Source organism: Apodemus sylvaticus, chromosome 4, assembly GCF_947179515.1.
Source record: "Apodemus sylvaticus chromosome 4, mApoSyl1.1, whole genome shotgun sequence".
NCBI classification, from domain to species: Eukaryota; Metazoa; Chordata; class Mammalia; order Rodentia; family Muridae; genus Apodemus; species Apodemus sylvaticus.
The window spans coordinates 152,103,263-152,128,080 of NC_067475.1; the positions used below are offsets into that span (position 1 = coordinate 152,103,263).

General features: G+C 36.7%; 1 non-coding gene across 1 annotated transcript; it reads right to left on the reverse strand.

The window, feature by feature from the left end:
• Nucleotides 1-24,440: 24,440 nt before the first annotated feature.
• On the reverse strand, nucleotides 24,441-24,565 carry LOC127683873 (small nucleolar RNA SNORA36 family). The gene has a single exon (XR_007977659.1). It is a non-coding gene; the product is annotated as a small nucleolar RNA SNORA36 family (small nucleolar RNA).
• Nucleotides 24,566-24,818: the final 253 nt, after the last annotated feature.

Below are 24,818 nucleotides of genomic sequence, written 5' to 3' on the forward strand. Positions count from 1 at the left end.
ATTTAAGGCTACATAGGACATTTTATGGAAAAAACAAACAAAAGTTGAAGAAGTTGTCAAGATAATGCTTTGGAGACATATATTTGATTGAGACAGAGAGATACCATGTGAGACTTGAGAAGGGCTCAAATAGACTGAAAACTCAGGAATTCAAGCTAGAAGGAGATGGGAAGACAATAAATGATTGGGCCAGAAAATAAAAGCTGCCAAGGAGCAAGTGGTACAGATCACACTAGTTATAGACCGTCATAGAAACTTTCCTTTTAGTACTTTAAACCTCTATCTCTGTATGTCTGTCTCTGTTCCCCACTGCTAGTGTGCTAGTGTGCTAGTGTGCTAGTGTGTGTGTGTGTGTGTGTGTGCATGTACACACAGGTATGTATATGTGGGGGCATGTAAAATGTCAGGTGTCAGCTTACACCTTAGTTGAGACACGGTGTCATAGTCAGAATTCACTAAATTTAGAGTCACAGAACCTATGGAATGTCTCTATTACGGGCATTTATTGAAATAACTTGCAAGAGCAGGTCAACTAACCCAATAATGACCAGCTATGAAAGGGAAGTTCAAGAATCTCACATTTGCTCATTCCCACGAAGCTGGATGTCTCAGCTTATCTTCTGTATAAGCTGGATTCTTGAAGAAGTAGGCTTCAATAGATGTGCTGGCAAGTAAGTGAAGGCAGGCAAGGAACAAAACCTTTCTTTTTCAATTGTCCATATGTAGGCCTCCAGCAGAAGGTATGACCCAGATTAAAGGTATGTACTACCATGCATGCACCTAAGCTTTTCTCTTTAGTACTTTAAAGTACTAAAAGTACTAAAGTACTTGCTCTGTTCTGGGCTTGTCTTAATCTCAGAGATCTCCGTCTTGTGATTAAGGCTGTATATCACCTTGCCTGGGACAAAACTTTTTCATGGCCACTATGCAACAAGATCCTGATAAAAATCAAGAGGCGTTCCACATCTAGATAAACATCAAAAGACCATATCTTCCATCCTCAAGATCTGGATCACAGGTATACTCTCCATTTCTAGATTGTAGTTCATGTCAGATACAGTCAAACTGACCACCAGGAATAACCATTGCACAGGGTTTATGTTGGTCTTCACTACCTGTGACAGTATAACTGGCTCATGAGCTTCGGAGGATTCTCCTCTCCTTATCCTTCATCTCAGCATAGCAACACAGAATACCAATGCGTACTATGGTGTGCAATTTCATATTTGTTCTTCAGATTCAAACTCATGTCTTTAAACTTGTAACTGAAGTTCTTTACCACTGGACCATCTCTCTATCCTTTGATTTTTAATTTTAACAAGGAAATAATTAGTAATGATTTATTAATTATTAATTAATTAGTAATAGTTTATTAATTAAATATTTATACTCCATTGTAGCAGTTCTGATCTGCCAAGGTATTGTGAGTAGTCTTTAGCAAATATGGTAGAAATAGAAAGTCCAAATTAAATGCTATTAGAATAATAAATTTTGAAAAGAAGATAGTGTATACAGAGAGTAGCATTAGAGACAGAAAAAATTCTGACAGATTTTGAGTGTTCCAGTTATGAGATATACTAATGAACTGATTGTTAAATACATAGAAGAAAAAATAATGAATTGGTTTTAGTAATTATTAATACTGGCTTGCCATTGCTTTGACTTGAGTGTGCTTTGGGACACCTGTTAAAGGGATAATTTTAATTGCATACATGGTTTCCAACATAGTGGGTCCCTATGAAAGGCCATTGGGTCAAATATTTGGAACATAATTGGCTTGTGACTCTTGGAAGTATTCATGAGAGAACTATAAAAAGAAAAGCTCAATCCTTTCCTGTTCCCTGATCTTATTTAGAGATGTAATTCCTCCAACATAACAGGAGAAAACGAGGCTCTCCTTATGCCACTTGGAGATCGAGCCTTCCAAACTGTAAATAGCCTGTGTCAGATTTCACAGTCATTTCCACTCATGTAAATATTAGTTTTTTGAGGGTTTCATTTGATGTGTTTTGATGCTATTGATCCCTTCTCCGATGCTTCCTAGATCCATTCCTCCTTCTCTACTCATCAAAATCTCTTGCTTCATCATTTATTAAACTCATTAAATTCAACTTGTGCAGCCCACGTATTTGGACTTCTACCATATCATGGTTGATGACAATATGTTTAAAGAAAACTCATTCTCTCACTCCCAACAACAACCAATTCAGAGAAACTTCATGTCTAAAGCTGGTAATTTTCTCTGACTTAAGCTTGTGCATGTCTTTCTTACATCCTGATGTGTCTGGAAAACATTTCTTGCAGTCAGCTACCACATCTGTCTCTGAGAGTCTTTCTGTACCTATTCTGCCTCCCTGAGTCATAGAGGAGAGGATGCTATATAAATATGCCAATAAAGGTTTGTCTTAGTTAGGGTTTTTATTGTGACAAAACATCATGTCCAAAAGCAAATTGTGTAGAAAAGGGTTATTTACTTGTAAAGCTCAAGTCACCAAGGAGAATCATTATAGGAACTTAAGTCATGAAACTTGAAGCAGGAACTGGAACAGAAGCTCTGGAGGAAGCTGCTTACTGACTTGGTCATTCTGTTTTCTTATGAACCAGAGATGCTTGTCCTTTGTGGCACGACCCATAGTGGGCTAGGCCCTCTCACATCAATCATTAATACAGAAGATGTCTTACAGTTATAACTGAAGACATTATACCCCAGATTGTTTTCTGATTTATTCTCCCTTTGACTTGTATCAAATTGTCTAAAACCCAATCTCACAGAATTGAGCATTCCACATTTTCTTAACCTCAGCATTTTGCACAGTTTTGTCAGTGTTAATCTTTTAGTTCATTAAACAATAAAATGTAATGTTAAGTACTTAGAATTTGATAGGATTTCCTGCCAAAATATATTCTAAATAAATATATATTAATAAAACTTTTATCTAATTGGTATGATAGTCATAGGTACCATAAGACCATATAATCTCATTTCCAAAATATTCTTTTTTTAATTTTTTCTTCTTTTATTGCAGATTTTATGTATTTACACTTCAAGTGTAATCCCCTTTACTGGTCTCCCCTCCAGAAAGCTCTTATCTCATCCCCGCCACCTCTATAAGGGTTCTCCCCCACCCACCCATCCACACCTGCCTTCCCACCCTGCCATTCCCATACACTGGGGCATCAGAAACCCTCAGGCCCAAGGGCCACTCCTCCCACTGATGTCCGACAAGACCATCCCCTGCCACCTATGCAGCCTGCACTATGGTTCCCTCCAAGTGCATTATTTGGATGGTGGTTCAGTCCCAGTGAGCTTTAGGGGTTCTGGTCTGTTTACAATGTTGCTCCCTCCCCATGGAGCTACAAACCCCGCCATCTTCTTCAGTCCCTTTTCTAACTCATTCTTTACAGACCTTACTGTACACTCAGTTCAGAGGTGAGCTCCTGGCATCAGCCTCTGATTTGTCAGGCTTTGGCAGAGCCTCTCAGGGGACAGCCATATCAGGCTTCCATCAGCAAGCACTGTCCAGCATCCACAATAATATCTGAGTTAGGCGGCTGTATATGGGATGGATCTCCAGGATGGACAGTCTCTGAATCACTTTCCCTTCAGTCTCTGCTCCACATTTTGTCTCCATATTTCCTTCTGTGAGTATTCCTTCTAAGAAGCACTGTAGCATCCACACTTTGGTCTCCCTTCTTTTTGAGCTTCATATGGTCTGAAAATTGTATCTTGGGTATTATGAATTTTGGGGCTAATATCTACCTGTCAGGGAGTGCATACCTTGTGTGTTCTTTTGTGACAGGGTTACCTCACTCAGGAAGATATTTTCAAGTTCCCTCCATTTACCTGTGAATTTCATGAAGTCATTGTTTTTAATAGCTGAGTTGTATTCCATTGTGCAAATGTACCATATTTTCTGTATTCACTCCTCTGCTGAGGGACATCTGGGTTGTTTCCATCTTCTGGCTATTATAAATAAGACTACTATGATCATAGTAGACAATGAGTCCTTATTACATGTTGGAGCATCTTCTGGGTATATGTCCAGGAGTGATACAGCTGGGTCTTCAAGTAGTAAAATGTCCAGTTTTCTGAGGAACACCAGACTGATTTTCAATGGTTGTATCAGCATGCAATCTCACCAGCAATGGAGGAGTGTTCCTTTTTCTTCACATGCTCACCAGCATCTGCTGTCACCCTGAGTTTTGGATCTTAGTCATTCTGCTGGTATGAGGTAGAATCTCAGGGCTGTTTTGATTTGCATTTCCCTGATGGCTAAGAATGTTGAACATTCCTTTAGGTGCTTCTTGGACATTCTAGTTTCCTCAGTTGAGAATTCTCTGTTTAGCTCTGTTCTCCAATTTTAATAGGGTTTTCTGGTTCTCTGGAGTCTAACTTCTTGAGTCCTTTGTATATGTTGAATATTAGTCCTCTATCAGACAGGATTCGTAAAGATCTTTCCCCAATCTGTTGATTGCTGCTTTTTCCTATTGACAGTGTCCTTTGCCTTGTTATATTTGCTTTGCAATTGTATGAGGTCTCATTTGTCTATTCTTGGTCTTAGAGCATAAGTCATTGTTCTTCTGTTCAGGAAATTGACCGCTGCTCATGTTTTTGAGGCTCTTTCCCACTTTCACTTCTATTAGATTCAGTGTATCTGGTTTTATGTGGAGGTCCTTGATCCATTTGAACTTGAGCTCTGTCTACGGGGGACACATGCTCTACTATGTTCATAACATCCCTATTTATAATAGCCAGAAGCTAGAAAGAACCCAGATGTCCCTCACAGAGGAATGGATACAGAAAATGTGGTATATTTACCCTATGGAATACTACTCAACTATTAAAAACAATGAATTCATGAAATTCTTAGGTAAATGGGTGGAACTCGAAATATCATCCTAAGTGAGGTAACCCAATCACAAAAGAACACACATGATATGCACTCACTGATGAGTGGATATTAGCCCAGAAGCTCAGAATACCCAAGACACAATTCACATATCAAATGATGCCCAAGAATAAGGAAGGAGAGGCCCCTGGGCCTGGAAAGGATCGATGCAGCACTATAGGGGAATACCAGGACAAGGGAGTGGGAGGGGGTTGATTGGGGAACAGGAAGAGGGGAGAGAACTTATGGGACCTTCAGGGAGGAGGGGAGCAGGAAAAGGAAAATCATTTGAAATGTAAATAAAGAATATGTTTAATAATAAAAAAGAAATGGAAAAAAGAAAAGAATGGATAATTTTGCATTCTTCTGCATGTTGACCTCCTGTTGAACCAGCACCATTTGCTGAAAATGCTCTTTTTTCCCACTAGATGGTTTTAGCTCCTTTGTTGAGGACTAAGTGACCATAGGTGTGTGGGTTCATTTCTGGGTGTTCAATTCTATCCGCCTGATCTACCTGCAGGTCACTGTATCAAAACCATGTAGTTTTTATAGCTATTGTTCTGTAGTACAGCTTGAGAACAGGAATGCTGATTCTGCTCAAAGTTCTTTTATTGTCATGTATAGTTCGCTATCCTCTCTTCTTTTTTCTTTCTTACTCCAAATGAATTTGAGAATTGCTCTTTCTAAGTCAATGAGAAAATGAATTGGAATTTTGATGGGGATTGCATTGAATATGTAGATTTCTTTCAGCTAGATAGCCATTTTTACTATTTTAATCCTGGGAAAAGGAGATTTTTCTATCTTTTGTGGTCTTCTCTGAGTTCTTTCTTCAGATACTTAAAAATCTTGTCACACAGATTTTTCACATTTGGTTAAAGTCACACCACAGTATTTTATATTGTTTGTGACTATTGTGAAGGGTGTTGTATCCCTAAATTCTTCCTCAGCCCATCTATCTTTTGAGTATAGGAAGGCTATTGATTTGTTTGAGTTAATTTTATGTCCAACCACTTTGCTGAAGTTGTTTATCAGGTTTAGTAGTTTTCTCCTGCAATTTTTGTGGTAACTTAATTGTACAATCACATCATCTGCAAATAATGATATTATGATTTCTTCTTTTTCAATTTGTATACCCTTGATTTCATTTTGTCTAATTGCTCTACTTAGGACTTTGAGTACTATATTGAATCCATAGGGAGAGAGTAGGCAGCCTTGTCTAGTCCCTGATTTTAGTGAGATTACTTCAAATTTCTTTCTATTTAGTTTGATCTTGGCTACTGGTTTGCTGTATATTGCTTTTATTATGTTTAGGTATGGACCTTGAATTCCTGATCTTTCCAAGACTTTTATCAACTAGGGATTTTGAATGTTGTCAAATGCTTTTTCAAAATCTAATGAAATGATCATGTGGTTTTTTTTTTCTTTTTGAGTTTGTTTATGTAGTGTATTATGTTGATAAATGTCCTTGTATGGAACCATCCCTGCCTCCCTGGGATGAAGCCTACTTGATCTTGGTGAATCATCATTTTTAATGTGTTCTTAGATTCTGTTTGTGAAAATTTTTGCAATGATATTCATAAGGGAAATTGGTGTGAAGTTCTCTTTTTTGTTGGGTCTTTGTATGGTTGAGGTAACTGGTTTCATAGAACATATTGAGTAGTGTTACTTCTATTTCTTTTTTGTGGAAAAGTTTGAAGAAATCTGGTATTAGGTCTTCTTTGAAGGTCGGATAGAATTCTTCACTACCCATTTGGTCCTGTTTTATTTATTTATTTTTATTTGTTTGTTTTTGTTGGTTCTTAGTTGTTGTTTTGGGAGGTGCTGGGAGAACTTTTAATGACTGCTTCTATATTTTTAGGGGATATGGGACTGTTTTGATGGTTTATATGATCCTGTTTTAACTTTGGTACATGATATCTGTCTAGAAAATTGTCCATTTCATTCAAAATTTCCACTTTTGTTGAGTATAGGTTTTTGTAGTAGGAGCTGATTTTTTTTGAATATCTGAAGTTTCTGTTGTGATATCTCCTTCTTCATTTCTGATTTTTTCAATTTGGATAATATCTCTGTGCCTTCTAGTTAAGCTGGATGAGGGTTTATCTATTTTATTGATTTTCTCATAGAGCCAGCTCTTGGTTTTGTTGACTCTTTGTGTATTTCTTTTTGTTTCTACTTGAATGATTTCAGCCCGGAGTTTGATTATTTCCTGCCATATGCTGTGATTCTAGAGCTTTCAGGTGTGCTGTTAAGCTGCTAGTATATGCTCTCTCCAGTTTTCTTTTAGAGGCACTCAGAAGTATGAGTTTTCCTCTTAGCAGTGCTTTTATTGTGTCCCATCAGCTGGTGTATGTTGTATCTTCATTTTCATTAAATTCTAAAAGTATTTAATTTCATTATTTCTTCCTTGACCAAGTTAGCATTGAGTAGGGAATTGTTCAGGTTTCATGTATATGTTGGCTTTCTGGTTGTTTTGTTTTGTTTTTGATTTGTTTTGTTTTTTGTTATTGAGTACCGGCCTTAGTCTGTTGTGCTTTGATAGGATGCATTAGATTATGTCAGTCTTCTTGTATCTATTGAGGCCTTTTTGTGGTCAATTACAATTATATGGTCCATCGTGGAGAAGTTACCATGAGATACTGAGAAGAAGGTATGTTCTGTTGCTTTAGCATAAAATGTTTTATAGATATCTGTCAAATCCATTTGGTTCATAACTTCTGTTAGTTTCCCTGTGTCTCTGTTTTGTTCTGTTCCATGACAGGGTGTTGAAGTCTCCCACTATTATTGTGTGAGGTGCACTGTGTACTTTGAACTTCTGTAAAGTTTCTTTTATGAATTTGTTGCCCTTGCATTTCAGCACAGATTTTCAAGATTGAGAGTTCATCTTGGTAGATTTTTCCTTTGATAAGTATGCAATGTTCTTCCTTTTCTTTTTTGATAACTTTTAGTTGTAACTCTATTTTTTTGATATTAGAATGGTTACTCCAGCTTTTTTCTTGGGACCACTTGATTGCAAAATTGTTTCCCAGGCCTATACACTGAGGTGGTGTCTGTCTTTGTCACTGAGGTGAGTTTCCTGTATGTACCAAAATGCTGAATCCTGTTTGTGTAGCTAGTCTGTTAGTCTGTCTTTTCATTGGGGAATTGGGTCCAGTGAAGTTAAGAGATATCAAGGAATAGTGATTTTTACTTTCTGTTATTTTAGTTGTTAGAGGTGGAATCATGCTTTTGCTATCTTCTTTTGGATTTCTTGAAAGAAGATTACTTTCTTGCTTTTGTTAGGGTACAATTTCCCTCCTTGTGTGGAGTTAGCCATCTGTTAACCTTTGTAAGCCTGTATTTATGGAGAAACATTGTATTAATTTGGTATTGTCATGAGATATCTTGGTTTCTCTAACTATGGTAATTGAGAGTTTTGTTGAGTATAATAGCCTGGGCTGGCATTTGTGTTCTTTTAGGGTCTGTATAACACCTATCCAGGATTTTCTAGCTTTCATAATCTCTGTTGAGAAGTCTTGTGTAATTTTGATAGGTCTGCTTTTATATGTTACTTGACCTTTTCCCCTTACTTTTTTTTTTTAATACTCTTCCTTTGCTTTGTGTATTTGCTGCTTTGACTGTTATGTGATTGGAGGAATTCCTTTGCTGATCCAATCTATTTGGATTTCCGTAGGCTTCCTATATGTTTATGGGCATCTATTTCTTTAGGTTAGGGAAGTTTTCTATAATTTTATTGATGATATGTATTGGCCCTTTAAACTGGAAATCTTCGCTCTCTTCTATACCTATTATCTTTAGCTTTGGTCTTCTCATTGTGTCCCAAATATCTTAGATGTTTTGGGTTAGGAACTTTTTGCATTATGCATATTCTTTGACTGTTTTGTCAATGTTTTCTATGATATCTTATGCACCTGAGATTCTTCTATCTCTTGTATTCTGTTGGTGATGCACATCTATAACTCCTGATTTCTTTCCTAGGCTTTCAATTAGGGTTGTCTCTCTTTATGATTTCTTTATAGTTTCTATTTCCATTTTTAGATCCTGGATGGTTTTGTTAAATTCCTTCACCTGTTTGGTTGTGTTCTTCTGTAACTCTTTAAGGGATTTTTTTTTGTTTTCTCTTCAGGGGTTCTACGTGTTTAACTGTGTTTGCCTATATTTCTTTAAGGGACTTATTTATGTCCTCTTTAAAGTCCTCTATCATCATCATGAAAATGTGATTTAAAATCAGGGTCTTGCTTTTCTAGTGCGTTGGGGTATATAAGGCTCTTTGTGGTAGGAGAACTGGATTCTGGTAACACCAAGTAGCCTTGGTTTCTGTGGCTTATGTTCTTGCCCTTGACTCTTTGCCATTTGGTTATCTGTGGTGTTAGCTGGTTTTGCTGTCTCTGACTGTGGCTTTTCAGTCCTGCAAGCCTTTGTGTTAGAAGTCCTGGGAGACCAGTTTTCTCAAGTAGGAATTTGAGTATGGAGAGCTGTGATACATGGGCAGCTCCAGGGTATAGATGGAAACTGGAAGGATCTTGTAGCAGGCTGTTCCTTGGTTCCTATATCCTGATGGATCTGGTCTGGTCATACTTGGGCCAGGAATTTGAGCAGAAGTGGTGGTCTGAACTGTATGCATAGGTGTGTCAGAAGACTAGCTCTCTCCAGTCAGGATTTGAGTATAGAGTGCTGTGGCACAGGATCAGCTACAAGTGCATTTGGAAACTGGAAGGATTGTCAGTGTTATTCTACTGCAAATAGAAGCTTCTCTGATGATAGTTGGAATATGAACTTATCTATAGATAGAACGATAAGTTATTAAGGGTCAGTTTAATATATGTATTTAGTACAACAATACTAGTTAGCTCTTCCCTAGGTTCTCTGATCTGCCTAGCCACAGGTCACTGGCCAGATAATGCTTCCAGGAACGAATTTACTCTTGTGAAATAGACTTTGAATCCAACCAGAATATTATTGGTTAAACCCAAATCATTGATGCCACTTTTATACCTCTAGTCACATCTTGTCAGACTATGTCAGAAATTTTGTTATTGACATAAAACTGATTACAGAGTGAAAGAGAAATAATGAGTAGCACAGAGAATTGTGGAGACAGGAATACAAATGATTAGGGGTATTAATTTCCTAGAGTACATATATGAAAAGAGCCCACATATTTTTAGCTTTAGCTGAAGAAGATGTAGGGACTGAGACTACTAGAAAGAGGTTTCTGAGTAGATTACCAGGGATCTTTTACTTCTAATAGTATGACTAGAGAAAAATGAGGAATTCATTCTGGTATTGGGGCTTCTTCTTGGTAAAAAGGAATTTGATAAATACAGCTATCCGTAATAGGGTAAATCTTGGATGTTTCTGAATTACAAATTCCATGCATTGGTTTTGGTAAGACACAATTTACTTTTGAAAAGTACACACACACACACACACAGAAGTCCCAACACTAGAATTCATTCCTTGTTTTTCTTATGTTTCTGTGTGTTGTGTGCATGTGTGCGTGCGTGTGTGTGTGTGTCTGTGTGTGTGTGTGTGTGTATGTGTGTGTGTGTGTATGTGTGTGTGTATGTGTGTGTGTGTGTGTGTGTGTTTGAGACAGGGTTTCTCTGACTAATAGCCCTGGCTGTCCTGGACTTATTTTGTATGCCAGACTGGCTTTAAACTCACAGAGATCCACCTGTCTCTGCCTCCCAAGTGCTGGGATTAAAGGTGTCTGACCACCTGTGTCAACTAACCCAGACCTATGGAAGTTCCTTGAGACCAAGAAACCAACCAAGGAGCCTACATAGGCTGTTCTGAGGACCTCGGCACATATGTAGCAGAGGATTGCCCCTTTTGGCCTCGGGGAGAGGATGCATCTAATCCTGTAGAGAATTGATGTCCTAGGGAAGGGGGCTGTGGGGGCAAGGTGGGAGGAACACCCTCTCAGAGGCAAAGAGGAAGGGGATATGGTAAAGAACTCTGGGAGTGGGTACTGAGAGGGGAGGCAACATTTGGAATGCAGATAAATATAATAATTTTTAAAAGGAATAAATGAAAAGTACAAATTATACAAACTTGGCATCTTGTATTTATATATTTAGGAATATATCTATATCTATTTTTGTTGCCTCTCTGTGTGTAACAAAACTTAAAGAAAAAGATGCCCTGAATTTGTAAGAGAACAGTGTTTATGTAAGATATATTGGAAGAAGGAAAGAGGAGGAAGTAGCATGTTATATTTTAATTTCAATAAGTAAAAATATATTAAGAAATCCTAATCTGAAAGTAATACAGCTAATATTTCTTTTCATGGAAGCTATGTTTAAACAAAAAGAAGTTATCTGGTACTTGCAGGGATAGGATGACTCATTTTCAAATATAAAATATTATGTGATATAGGTTTTTTTTATTAATATACATATTACACACAATTTATATGCAATTAAAAACCACATTTACAATGTGTTTACTTTTAATCACATAATATATATTGTTGAAGGTCAATAACATATAGCCTCTCTCTTAAGGTTTTAAAATCTCAAGAGTTAATATAAAATAAGTTAATCATAACAGATAATCCTAGATAAAAGCAGAGGAATGTCAGACTGATAAAAGCAGAACAATATCAGTGCTAATTGGAAGAATTTAAAAAAGTCCTAGTCAAGGGGATTGATACTGGATTCAAGAATGGGTAAGCCTTTGAAAAAATGTAGAGAATGGATAAGAATAATAAATTACATATATGAAATATTATTATTACAGTAAAATCACTTAAATAATCTTGAGAAAGGGGATGCTTACCAAACTATATTATTCTGGGTATAAAATCGGTAAAAGACACAGGAAATTTGAATTGAAGCTTAACAATTTAGCGCAAACTCCAATGATCTTTTCTAGAACAATTTTTGTCCAATAGTATTTCAACACAAACAGCATTTCTAAAGATTAATTTATCAATTAGATTTGCTAGATAACAAAGGAGCATTGTAATTATACCTAAATGAATTTTTAAATATGAAGGAAATCTCAAGTGGTCAGGGAAGTGGCACGTGGTTGTGTGGCTCATGATTTTCTGTAGGATATGACCACATCTGCTAGATTCTAGAGCAACATGACTCAGGAAAGTATCTTTGTCAAACGATTCAGCTGGCTTTACTAATGCAGATTGAAGTGGTGAATTAAAGCCAGAGGCCTACTGGATATTCACCCTTGTCCCTGACTTGTGGAATTTTGAGCTGGTAATTTTATCTCTGGCTTTTGGTTTACTTGTTGATTGTATGAGAATAATATCTCAATCCAATAGGACTGATATGATGATTAAAAGGAATTTTACAGTTTCTATTAGTGTTATCTAAACTGAACCTAAGATATACAGCTATAAAATCTCCTTGATATAAATAAAAATGTGTTTCAATTTTGCCTCATTATTCATGTTAAGATATCATATTTCATAGTTAATTGGCAGTGTTGATGGATTTTAAAAGTATGAATAATCTTGAAGCCAAATAGCCCACTTAAAGAATCATCTTATATATACCACATCCTTATCCAAAATGAGAACATCCATCTGATATTTTTTCCAAGTGTCTTTACAAAACAGTATTTATCAGGGTACAACCTTGTTGAATTTCTATCTTTAGATACTTTTAGAGTAATGGCTCAGAATTGCATGCAACATATGTAGTGAACACATTAGATGGTCAATTGTGCTGCACAATTATTCATTCGTTTGCTTTGCTTTAAAATTCCTAGGACAAGTTTACAAAACAAAAATGTATTGTTTTCACAAAGGAAGAGCCACATAGAAAACAAAGAAAATATGCATTTAAATGTACGATAGGTTATTAATGAAAGGCCATATTTATTCTGCCAATATTCACTCTCTGTTTGATATAATTAAATATTTAACTTTGAGAAACATGTTTCAAGATTCACAGTCATAATATATATGTTTGAAATTCTCTGTGAAAATAAACAGGAATATATAATTTTTATGTGTCAAATATTAAGGTTAATTATCTTTATACAGAGTACTTTGTAAGAAGAAACAGAAAATCTTTTATGTGATCGGATAGACCAAAACTTCGTGTTAAAGACAAAATTTCACCTAAAGATATAACTCAATTATAAACCTTAGACTTACTGTGTATAAGGTCTTGGGTTTAATATCTGGAGCTGCAAATAACATCAGCAGTGAAAATATTAAAAAATGTAGTGATAAAATGATTCCTAATGATATTCTTCGATGCTCATAGATCAGTGCCTTGTTAGCTATCATGAGAGTAAGGTGATTTGCAGCACATGGGAGCACATACAAAGACCCAGATGTGTACATTACACAGAGAGTTGGAGACCTTAGAACAACACTAAGCCCTAAAAGAATGTCTCCATCAAATCCTTCCCTCAGAGCACAGGACATGCAGAGGAAGAGAGGGCAGACTGTAAACCCAGAGGGGTAGGACAACAAAGAGAACCAGGTCCTCTAAATCTACATGAGCAAAGCTCATGATGTCACAGAGGCTGAAGTATAAGGCACAGAACATGTACATGTTTGCAACAGGCTCTCTGCACCTATGTCTTCAAGTTGAGCTGGGTTTTTTTTTTTATTATTCTTGAGTAGATAAATGAGTAGGTATCTTATTTTTGCATCATTTTTTGAGTTCTTTTTGTTGCTTGTTTTGTGTAATTTTGATGTGACAGGTTTTTTTTTCTTTACACTTTTACACTTTAATTTGCTATATTAAAGAATTGAATGAATGAAGTCATCTCCAACACAGTAAAGGTTAAAAAGTGAACTCTCATACCTGGTGGGAGAGGAATATCTGTTTTCTCCAATAAAATGTAACTGAGTATATCAACTATGCCAGGACAATTCTTATGATGAGGAGTAGTTGATCAACATATAATAGACTCCACAAATTTTTGTATGTATGCTTTTGTTTGGTTACAGTTTGATGTCTTTTGTTTGTTTACTTTTCTTTTTGAATGTGGTTTTATTTTGTTTTCTTGGTCTTGATGTTGTATTGAGTTTTGTTTTTTCTAAAAAATTTAAAGTTGGGTGTGTAGGGATGGAAGTGGATCTGGAAGGACTCGGTGGGGAGTGAAGACTATAGTTAAATATACTCAAATTTAAAAATTATTTTAAATGACAAAAATTAAAAGGAGAAATTTAATTTTCTTGAATAAAGATTTTTGGTTCACTTGAATGCATTGTGTCATGCTCTGCAGTAAGATACCTCAAGCCACATGGGTAGCAGAAGATGGCCTGTTCAGACATCAATGAGAGGAGAGGCCCTTGGACCTGTGAAGACTCATTGCTCTAGTATAGGGGAATGCCAGGTCAGGGAAGTGGGAGTGGGTGGGTTAGTGAGCAGGGAGAAGGTATGGGATAAGAGGGTGTTGGAGGGGAAAAGAGTATAAAATTTGAAATGTATATAAAGAAAGTATCTAATAAAAAGTGAAATGCATTCAGCTTTTACAAAATTTTGGTTGAATAATTCCTCTAAGTTCTGACTTCTTTTGGCCTTCTGTAAAATACTATGAGCAAACTAGGTTACTATTTATCAAAGCACAACCATGGAAAACATGTTAGAGGCATTATAAGAAAAGAGGATTTTATGGTAAAAATGTTTTTTCAACATATAAAAACTGTATTATGAATATTTAACAATTGTAGCACTTCATAATTTGATAAACTTACTTAACAATGTAATCTATTAATAAAGACACTTTGAAACACGCAAACTTTTGGAAAGCTAAACTAAGAAACTAAGCTAATACTCATAAATGTTAGTATCATTACTACACTTTGGCTTATTACAATTTTACCCAGCAGCAGGGCTTTCTGTTTCACAGCATTTGGATAACATTTAGATAACAGTTATCTTACCTCCTGGATTTGTTCAGTCTGTTTTTGGTCCTGTCACCTTATCCATCTCTAATAATGATTCTCAGCACTGAGATACTTCTGAGTCAGAACTGCAGAAACTGATTTAGGACTCAGGCCAGAGCAAGTAGAACTTGCCAATGCTCATAATGTCCTGATGGGATGACTGCCTCATGAAGCAGGATCTAGAAGGAGAATAAGAGAAAGTAATTCAGGGATTGATCAGTCTAAAACCAGAGTTTAATTATAAGAAAACTATATGTACTTTAGCTTCTCTGCAGAAGAAAGAAACCATTACATCTGCCATGAAGTTTCAGATATAATAAAGTATTACCAAGAAAATATCAAGTGATTATGAAATATCAGCATTTGACTTTGAATATTTACCTGAATAGAGCTGAAAATATTTTATCTATATTTTAAATAGTTTTGAAAATCATAGTATAGTTGTTGAATTTTTAAAAGTATTCTTTCAAAATCCCCAAAGTAATTAGAAGTTTCTTATGTATTTATATGGGCTGATTGAGTATCTTGATCTTTTGCAAAGGGAATAAAAGATCAAGAAGGCGTAAATGAGTGGAAAATCTACAATTACACAAGTTTCTTAAAATAAATACACATATAAATGTAGTTTAAATGAGCTACCTTATAATGGAGGGGATGTCTCTCCTAGGCCCTGCAGACTATGAAATAAAAAGGAGAATGCCCGAAATGGGTTACTTCTTTTTGAATTATTGGTCAAACATGTTCCCATAGATATTATAGGCTATTAGTAATGTTCTTGGTGACCCTTATAAGCTATATGGGAAGGCCCTATTGCTGAGATCATGACATATTTACTTCATAGGACACTGAGACTCAAACTGGAACTGATATGGAAATCCCATTCCAATTAACTCTTTTGAATGACTGAGTAAGTCAGATTTCATGTTATTTTCCTGGATTAAATCATTTAGTGCTTATTGAAACAGCATAACACTCTTCATTTGAGAATAAAGATATTGGGAAAAAACAAGGGGAGGGAAACATCTCTCTGTCTCTGTCTCTGTCTCTCTCTCTCTTCCCCCCTCTGTCTCTCTCTCTCCCTGTCTCTCTCTCTCTGTCTCTCTGTTTCTGTCTCTGCCTCTGCCTCTGTCTCTGTCTCTGTCTCTCTCTCTCACATGCGCACACACACACACACACATATTTCTGTAAACAGAAATAAACAGAAAATTAATCCTGCTGTGACAGAGTCAAAGATGAAAATTAGATAAGATCCATCAAAGTACTTACAAACAAATATGCAGATAGAAGATGAAAATAGCATGCCATTGAAATGCAGCCACAATACTAATCATTTACATGGAACTTATTGGGTGAAAGACCACTGTGATGGTTAATACTTTTTGTCCACCAAACTAGGTAAAGAAATGTCTAGACAAATATTAACACGTGCTTCTCACTATATCTATGAGGGCCATTTCCATGATCATTGTTCAAATGGAAATACTTCATTTCCAGGAGTGTTCTGGTCTCATGAATGGATTAATCACTTGATGGACCAATAACATGATGACATCATTACCAGGCAGTGAATTGTAGGTGGGAAGTAGTTGTTGGAGGAAGTAAGTCACAGGATTTGTGTCCTTGGTAAGTGCCTCATTCCTTGTCTGCTTCCTGAATCTGTTTTTCTCTGCCCCTGTCTTCCCCAAGCAAAGAAATTTTTCATCACCTAATTCTGCTATGATGTTCTGTCCAATTTTGTGAGGTTAACCAAGCATAACCTGAACATTTTGAAGATATGGTTTAAAGAAATATTTAATTTTTTAAGTTTTCTATGTTAGGCATTCTAACACAGTGAAGAGAAAGCAATGAAAACAATTTACTAGTAGTCCTGTAAGCAAAAGTTTATGATAATAAGGCAGTCTATAAATGGCCAAGGTACAGGGTAATAAGGGATATATAATGCTGACCACATAAGATTCCAGAATCTTCTGTATTAGCCTACCCTACACTGGATGATTTATAAAGAACAGAATTATGTTCACACTGTTCCAGAGACTAAGGTATATCCAAACTATGGCACCATTCAGTATCCAGTGGAAACCTGCTTCACTCCAAAATTTTTTAGACTCTATTCCCATGAGGTAGAATAAGCAAGGGATTTAGGTTTATTTCACAAATACTGTAGAATGGTTCTATCTCTGTGATCTAATCACCTTCCCAAAGTACAGTGTTTTGCTGCAGAGATATGGCTCAGCAGGTAAAGAAACTTGCTGCCAATGAAAAGATAGAAAATAATACAGCCTAATTCTAATGACCCCCAAGAAATCAGTAGTTTAAAATGCTATCTCGCTTTGTTAGAAACTAGGTAAAAGGTCACATTCCAGAGCCTGCCCTTTGTTTAGACCTAGCAGACAGGCCTTGAATAGGTGATCCTGGCCCCATAGGGTAACTGAAAATGGGCTAAGCTTATCTTGCTTCTGTAAACTTACGCCCATTACCCCTAAGCAGGAGTTCATGCAGCTGTAGACTTTATAGGAAACTAATTGGTTCACTGAGCGCGGGCTCTGATAATTTAAACTGATTGGCCTACAAACTATGGAATGGTACAAATCAATTGGCTCGCATTTCGCGGGCTCTCCATGCTAAGAAATGATTGGTTTGTGATTCGCGGGCTCTGTCGTAAACTTATAAAAGCTGTCTCAATTCGGCACTCGTGGTCCATAGTCCTCTGACCCTGCGTGGTGCACGGCGGCTATGGAACCCAGAATTCTGGAAATAAAGAAATCCTCATGCTATTGCATCGAGACCGTTTCTCGCGAGTGATTTGGTTGTCGCCTTCCGGGGTGTGGGGTGCTGGGGCACCCTCGGTTTTTGGGGGTCTTACAGCAACACTTATGTGTAAGGCCAAGATACCACCATAACATGGAAGAAAAGAACTGACTCCTGAAAATTATTAATCTCCCTCCTCACCTCTATCTTTGTGTATGGCACATATGCCTGGAGGCCATCATACAAGCAAACACACAATAAATAAAAACATGTGAAAAAATTAAGAGTACTCTAATGTTGTATTCTGTAGCTGCCTGCAGCTACTGTGAACTGGGTTTCTGGAACAGAAGCTGAGGGATGGATGGGAAGGGGTGAAAAGAACGAGGGCCAGGATGATATTTTACTGATCAATGCCAAAACTTTAATGAATATCAGACCATTTAAAAGTTTAGGCAACCCCGCCCCCCCCCGCCCCCAGGCTCTGGGGGTGAGTTTCCAGGGAAGTGGTCTGGCTGTTCACTGAGTGTTGGCTCCACTGCTCAGGCATCTGGTTGGGTCACCTGCTTAATTCAGGAATTCATAGATATGGAGGAACAATGAACTTCATCTTCACTCTGAGCACTCCACCCTAGGTGGAGCAGGATCCTGACTAGCACTGGATTCCCTGCTCAACAAAGGCTAGGACAAGTTCACCTGAGCACTCCACCCAAGGATAAAAATTCCTGCTGTAATCTACTTCCCTATTATGCCCTAAAGTCAGATTCCTGCCCAAAGCCCTTGTCCTTGGCCAATGTCAAGTTCCTACCATGTGGCATGACACCCCAATATGGCTCTGTATACTCTAACTTCTTATTCTATCATCATACGAGTTTGACTTTAACAAAAGAATATAAAGGAGATGTAAACATTCAATCCACAACAGAAGCTGTGAACAATGTTCTCCCACATCCTTTATGAAAGATGACTGAAATTCACAATTTATCTTGAGAAATTTCGCCAGGTTTTGTCTCTTGCTCTTCATTTCAGCTATGAACTCCTCTGTCTCTTCTATCCAACTCACTCTCTCATTTAACTATAGAAGAAATTTTATTCCTGCTTTGTCTATTCTGTGAGAGTATTCCCTTTTAACTCTTGTTATTCTCCTTAGAGAGGTACCATACCAGTTGCACTATCTGTAGCTCTTTCCATTCATTCTTTGACTCCTAAACACCCATGTGACTATTTTTTCCCAGGTTTTGCCTCTAGTGGCAAAGACAAGATGAAGAAGAAGAAATTAAACCTAAGATACAAAAGAGAACCTGGGAAATGACAGCTGTGTTCAAAAGGACTATTTTACTATTTTAATCTGAAAATGGCACACATAGAGAGAACCAGGCCTGGAAGATAGTTGGGAACCCTCACACAAACTTAAGAATGCTCACTTAGTTTAAAAAACAGGCCAAGGTTTTGTTGTTGTTTGTTTGGTTGTTTGGTTTTCATTTTTGAAATGGAAAAATATATAATGACTTTAATTTTTAAATTAATTTTTCAATTTAATTTTTAAGTTTTTTCATTGTGAGGTTTACTTTGGGGGCCTATGTATAAAGTAAGTTGTATGAGAGTTTCCTCATGACATTGGAATTAATAAATTGATCAGAGGTCCTGAATTTGGGAAGGTATAACTTAAAAGAAGACAAAATTATAACTTAGAAGGGAGAAGAGGAGGAGGTGGTGGGAAGATAGTCTTCCTGGGGACTGGTTAGAAACAGTAAACTTTGCATCCCAATAATTGGAAAACAGGGAATATCAAAGGACAGAAATATTTCATACCTAGAGGAGATAGGCTGGAAAGGTTTAAAGTAGTTTCAACGAAAAATGGCCAAATATAAACATAGATATGGTTTAATGTCTGAGCATCTCAAATATGCTTGTGGACTGCTTACAAGAATACAGGAAAACAATTATTGAAGTTTCTACAAATAATTGTAACTGTATAAAAGTTTTCTCATGTTTTACTATGAATGAGGGAATCTTAGACCTAGTTTGCTTTAAAACTCAGATAAGGCTCCTTATAAACTTATGAGTTTTTGTTTTATTTTATTTTTCTTTAACTGAAACAAGTTTCTGTGGTCTTTACCCTGACTCACATTTATAAGCAAAAAAATCTGACTGATTGAAGTAAAAAGAAATGCTGTTAAAGTGATTTGACAATTTCACTTGTTTCTTCAGTAACATTCCATTGGCCTTTGGTGTTCTGGTCATGGATTTTATTTATCAGTTTTTCTTAAAAAGAGACTATTTGTCCTTGTCATATGTTTGATTCTGGCTGTAGAATTTTGGAGTCTTGGCCAGATGATGGAATATTTTTTTCCCACACTATGGTATGCTCTGATTGATCATAAGTGAGTGTCCTTACTCTCAGACAACTATGTGTATTATCAACAGATCAGAAGTATCTCAACATGCCTGTACCATATCATAATGGCTACTGTAAAGCCTCAAATTACCTTGATTATGGGGGGCCTAAGCAGTAGCGATTGACTCCTCTAGGCTAAGGACCATCTCATCTGCTGAGGGCATTTATTGCCTCGTGCTATTTAAGTGGTCTCAGCAGGATGTGAGTGACTGAAAGTAGAGTCATTTGGACAAGTTCTTGCTAAGAGTTATTTTATGTATAGTTTCAGTGCTACTTTAAAAATCTTTTAGTGTTTTAATGATCTTTTCTTTAAATTTATTTTTCCTTTTATGATATATTTTTACCTATTGATCTTTTAGGAAAGTTGGTGTGGTGCCATTTGACTTTTTCAATTCTTATTTCCTCTCTCCCCTTTCCATTTACTCCTGTCTGTTTTTCTTTCCATTCCTGTCTTTTTTCCAACTGTTGGACATATTCTAACTATGACTGATCCTAGAAGAATCTACTGCATATTTTAAATCTGCAGCTCTGGCACTTCCAAGTTGTTTCCAAGAGAAAAATTGAGCTATCGGTTCATAATATTTGAATTCCTTTCTGCTTTCTGGCTCTTTTATCCAGCTTCTGACTTTTAGATCCTTTTACACATTTTGCAAGGTTTGTATAAAGTCATCCCTTTGTGAAATTGTACTGCTTTGTTGAATGTCATGAAATTTTATTGATTTGAGTGCCTTCATCTCAGATGAATCCTCAGTTTTGTGTGTGTTAGCATTTCTTTTATTGTTTGCTGTATGCTTTCTGATGTTTTGATTTTCCAGATTTTGAGGAAAGGTTTTACCTGAGATCTCAGTGGAGTTTTTCTTTTCTTTTAAAAAAAACTTTCTACTTGAATACTTTTCTCTGAAGTTAAGATTTTAACAAAGTAAAATAGTAATTGCTCATTCTTCCTGTGATTAGTAATACTGTGTAAAGTTTACAAAGCTTGGGCCAGCATGTATATTTCTATCTATGGCTGATGGTTTACCTTTGGCCCTTTCTGTGACACTATAAATCATACCCTGCCTCTTCAGCACTAATGAGAATAAACAGCATTTCACATATTTTTTGAGTCTTAAATAGTATATACAGTACATGCTGATATTTTTTAATTACCAAGTGTTGTACAGAAGTAAATGCCTATATTTACCCACCCACAAAACATGAGAAAAAGAAGGAAAAATGGGACACCAGTAAAACTTTCTTAAGTATAAACTTTGAAATCGGGAGAGATTGTAGTGAAATAGCAGCACTAATGAAACAACAACGAAGACTAGAAGGATATACAAAACTCAGAAAATTAGAGTAAAATGAATATACAGTATCTTAGAGCACTAGGAAAAATAAAATGAGGTTGAAGGTTTCAGTTAAGTCACAAGTTGGATTATTTGAAAGTTATAGAGTTCATAGATATAATTTTCTATATTACTCTATATTAGTGGATGGACAATTCTGTTATTAATCACAATTTTGTTTTTAAAATACTCTTAACTTCAGTGAATGTGTTCAAATATACACTCTTTGAGAACACAAGATGAAACCTTTGTAGAGGATTGGTCTCATGCTGTTTATATGCAAATGAAAAATCTGTACCCCATGATCTGGTTGCTCCAAGAACAGATCCTCACATATACCAGCTTCTCTTGTGGAAAAGTTGTCACCCAAATTATCTATGATTGGTTGATAAAGATGCTTTCAGGCTGGGCTGGGCAGAATAGAGGGAGGAGAGCAGAAATTTCTGGGCTTGGTGTCAGAAGCAGGGACCATGAGAAGGAGGGAGAGGAAGATGAAGGGAGAAGTTGCTGTGAGGTAGGTGTACTGTGAGCCCAGTTCTATGTGGGCTGGCCTATTGGGGAAGGAACAGCATAGGCAGAACATGGCAAGTGATATTTTAGGTTTATTGATATGGAAATAGAGAATATAGCATAGAGGGTTGAGCATTATCAGCCCAGCTCTAATGTTTAAGCCTTAATGTAAATGTAAAGGTTTCTGTGTCTTTGTTTGAGAACTATATGGTCCAATTGGGAAAAAGTCCCCCTAATAATATTTACCACAACAAATCTTTCTTGAATATATATATATAGAAATTCAAAACAACAAAGTAGACAGACATGCATGAAATAGTGAAAACAATGTCTACCTAAAGTTTATCACCTGTGGTGGCAGTACTTTTTCCTAGATCTAGGAATCAATAATGATCCCACAACATTCAGAACATTTGATTGTATAATTTGTAATGAAACATACACACTGAAAAAAATTATGTGTTCTTTTAATAAGCATCTTTGAAGAAGAGATTATAGAAGTAATGAAGGGAAATGGGACAAATATATATATATATATATATATATATATATATGCCTAAAGAAATTAGAAACAGATTGATAAAATACAAAGGACACATATTTAGGGAAGAAATTAAGCTTTATCCTAAGGCAAAGCTTCTTAAAATTTGTCGTCATGATACTGGACTTCTAGCATGCAGGTGGCCATCAATGGTCAACTGATACTTACTTCCTGTTCCATAGGCATCCCTTTGTCTAAATTTGAGAATCTGATGGATGAATGGATAGTTGTAAATGTCTATTCTCCTCTAAAGACAGCATACCAGGTGAAGGAGGAAGGGCAAATGATTGTCATTTATCATAGAAAGTCTTGAATTTATAATCCATCTTTCCTACATTAGAAGGGATCATCTATAGAGAGCTGCTTTTCTAACAGTTTTATGTAAATATGACCTAGAGAACTTGTCAAAATGCAAACTTAGATCAGTAGGTGTGTGGTGGGGTTTGAGAGTCTCCCAACTTTTGATGTCCTACTTTGCTGTGGACCACGCACTGATGGGCAAGAGTCTATTTTATTTTATTTTATTTTATTTTTGCTCTGCTGTGTAGCTGACAAGAATAGGAACTCAAAGCAGTGTTCACATGTCTATAACATCAGAAGTAACTAATTATAAAGTTCCTCATTTTTGCCCAAAGCATAGATTTCCCTTGACAAAAAATAAATCAAAACATATTCTCCATACCATAATATTCGAATGTGTTGGAACTTAAAATAGAGTTCCATTTGTGTCTCAGATACCAGACAAAAGAAATTTAGACCTTCGTACTCTGCAGTTAATTTACATAAAACAATTTGATAGTTTAATAGGTTTCTATGTTGTTACATTGTTTTAAAATTAAAATACAATTTATACGATATAAATTTCACCATTTAATTGTTTTCAACTGTGCAGTTCAATGGATTAAAACTGTTTGATGTTTCTTTGTTAGGTTCACATCATGCACCCCGATCCCAGTCATCTCCCTATCGATTCATATGTTCCTTCTGCCCTTATAACCTCCCCCATAAAGAAAATAACAAAACAAAAATAAAATAAACAGAACAAATCTCATTGTCATGGAAGCTGTAGTGTGTCTCAGTTTGTCCCAGAGTATATCCTTTTGTCCACACATCTTTACTTGTAAATATTCATTATAATCTGTCTTTGCCTCTGTCTTTTGCCACACCATTGATACCGGTATAGGCCTTCTCTCATATATCCTGTTGTTGCCCTGTGTCATAGAGATTCTGCAGCCTTGGTTCTGAAGTGTTGGTTGTTTCCTATACTGCAGCAGTTCATAGATGAGGTAGATGTGGTGGTCCAGATCAAAGCCCTGAATATGGGTCTCGGTCGTAGATGAGTTGGTCAGATCACCAGCTTTCCAACACCCGTACCACCAGTGTCTGCTCTACTGTGGTGACCAGTCTAAATTAGGGGCTGCTATCTCAAGTACTACAGTTGGTGAGAGGCTAGGCCAATTCCCTTGTTTTCACATCCTCAGAAATGTCTCACTCTTCTCAGTGCTTCAGCTGGAGAAGGGTGGGGCCACATCTGGCATCTTTCCCAAGTGTATATCATTTATAGCAGACAAGTGGCAGGGACATCTCTCCTGTGCTCATGCCCTCGGGGTCTGCTCACTGAAACCATTGTCACCAAGGCTACCTCTACTGTGTTGCCCATGTGAGGTACAGAGTCCACTCTCCCAAGTGCTGCACCCAATAATTGTGGGGACAGCTTTGTACAGCTCATGGATATCAACATGATCTCAGGCCACAGCAAGAAATTCTGCATGCTATTTAGCATTAGTATGAGTCAGCAACATTCATACTGACCGCTGCTCATGCAAAGCATTGGGACCAGAGGTGGCCCTAAGAGACAGAACAGGCTGAGACTCCACCACGGCCTCTTTTGCAGAGCAGGCCATCCACAACATGCCATTCCACTCTACCCCTGCATCTCCAACACCAGTCCTGTTCATAATACTCAAACTCTAAGTCTTTCTTTATTGCAGTAGCTGTGACCAGGCCTCAGAGTGTCACATTTTATCTATCTATCTATCTATCTATCTATCTATCTATCTATCTATCTATCTATCTGTCTGTCTGTCTGTCTGTCTGTCTGTCTATCTATCTATCTATCTATCTATCTATCTATCTATCTATCTATCTATCTATCTATCTATGTAGGCAAGAAGTATATGAGTATTCTAATACTCTCTATTCAGTCATTTCCCTGAACCCAATTCAATGACCCAAAATTTAATTAGAACAGAGAGGCTTCCCTTACTGAACTCTACACTGAACGTGGAGTTCAGTGGCTTCTTTTAGGCTCATGGTTTTGTACTTGCATCTTTTAGAGCAGGGGTTCTCAATCTGTGGGTCCTTACCATTTCAGGGCCCAATAAACCTTTCACAGAGGTATCAGTATCCTGAATATTAGATAACCACAACTCCTAAGAGTAGCAAAATTACATTATGAAGAAAGAGCAAAAATAATTTTATGGTTTTGGTGTCACCACCACATAAGAAACTATACTAAGGGGTTGCAATGTTAGAC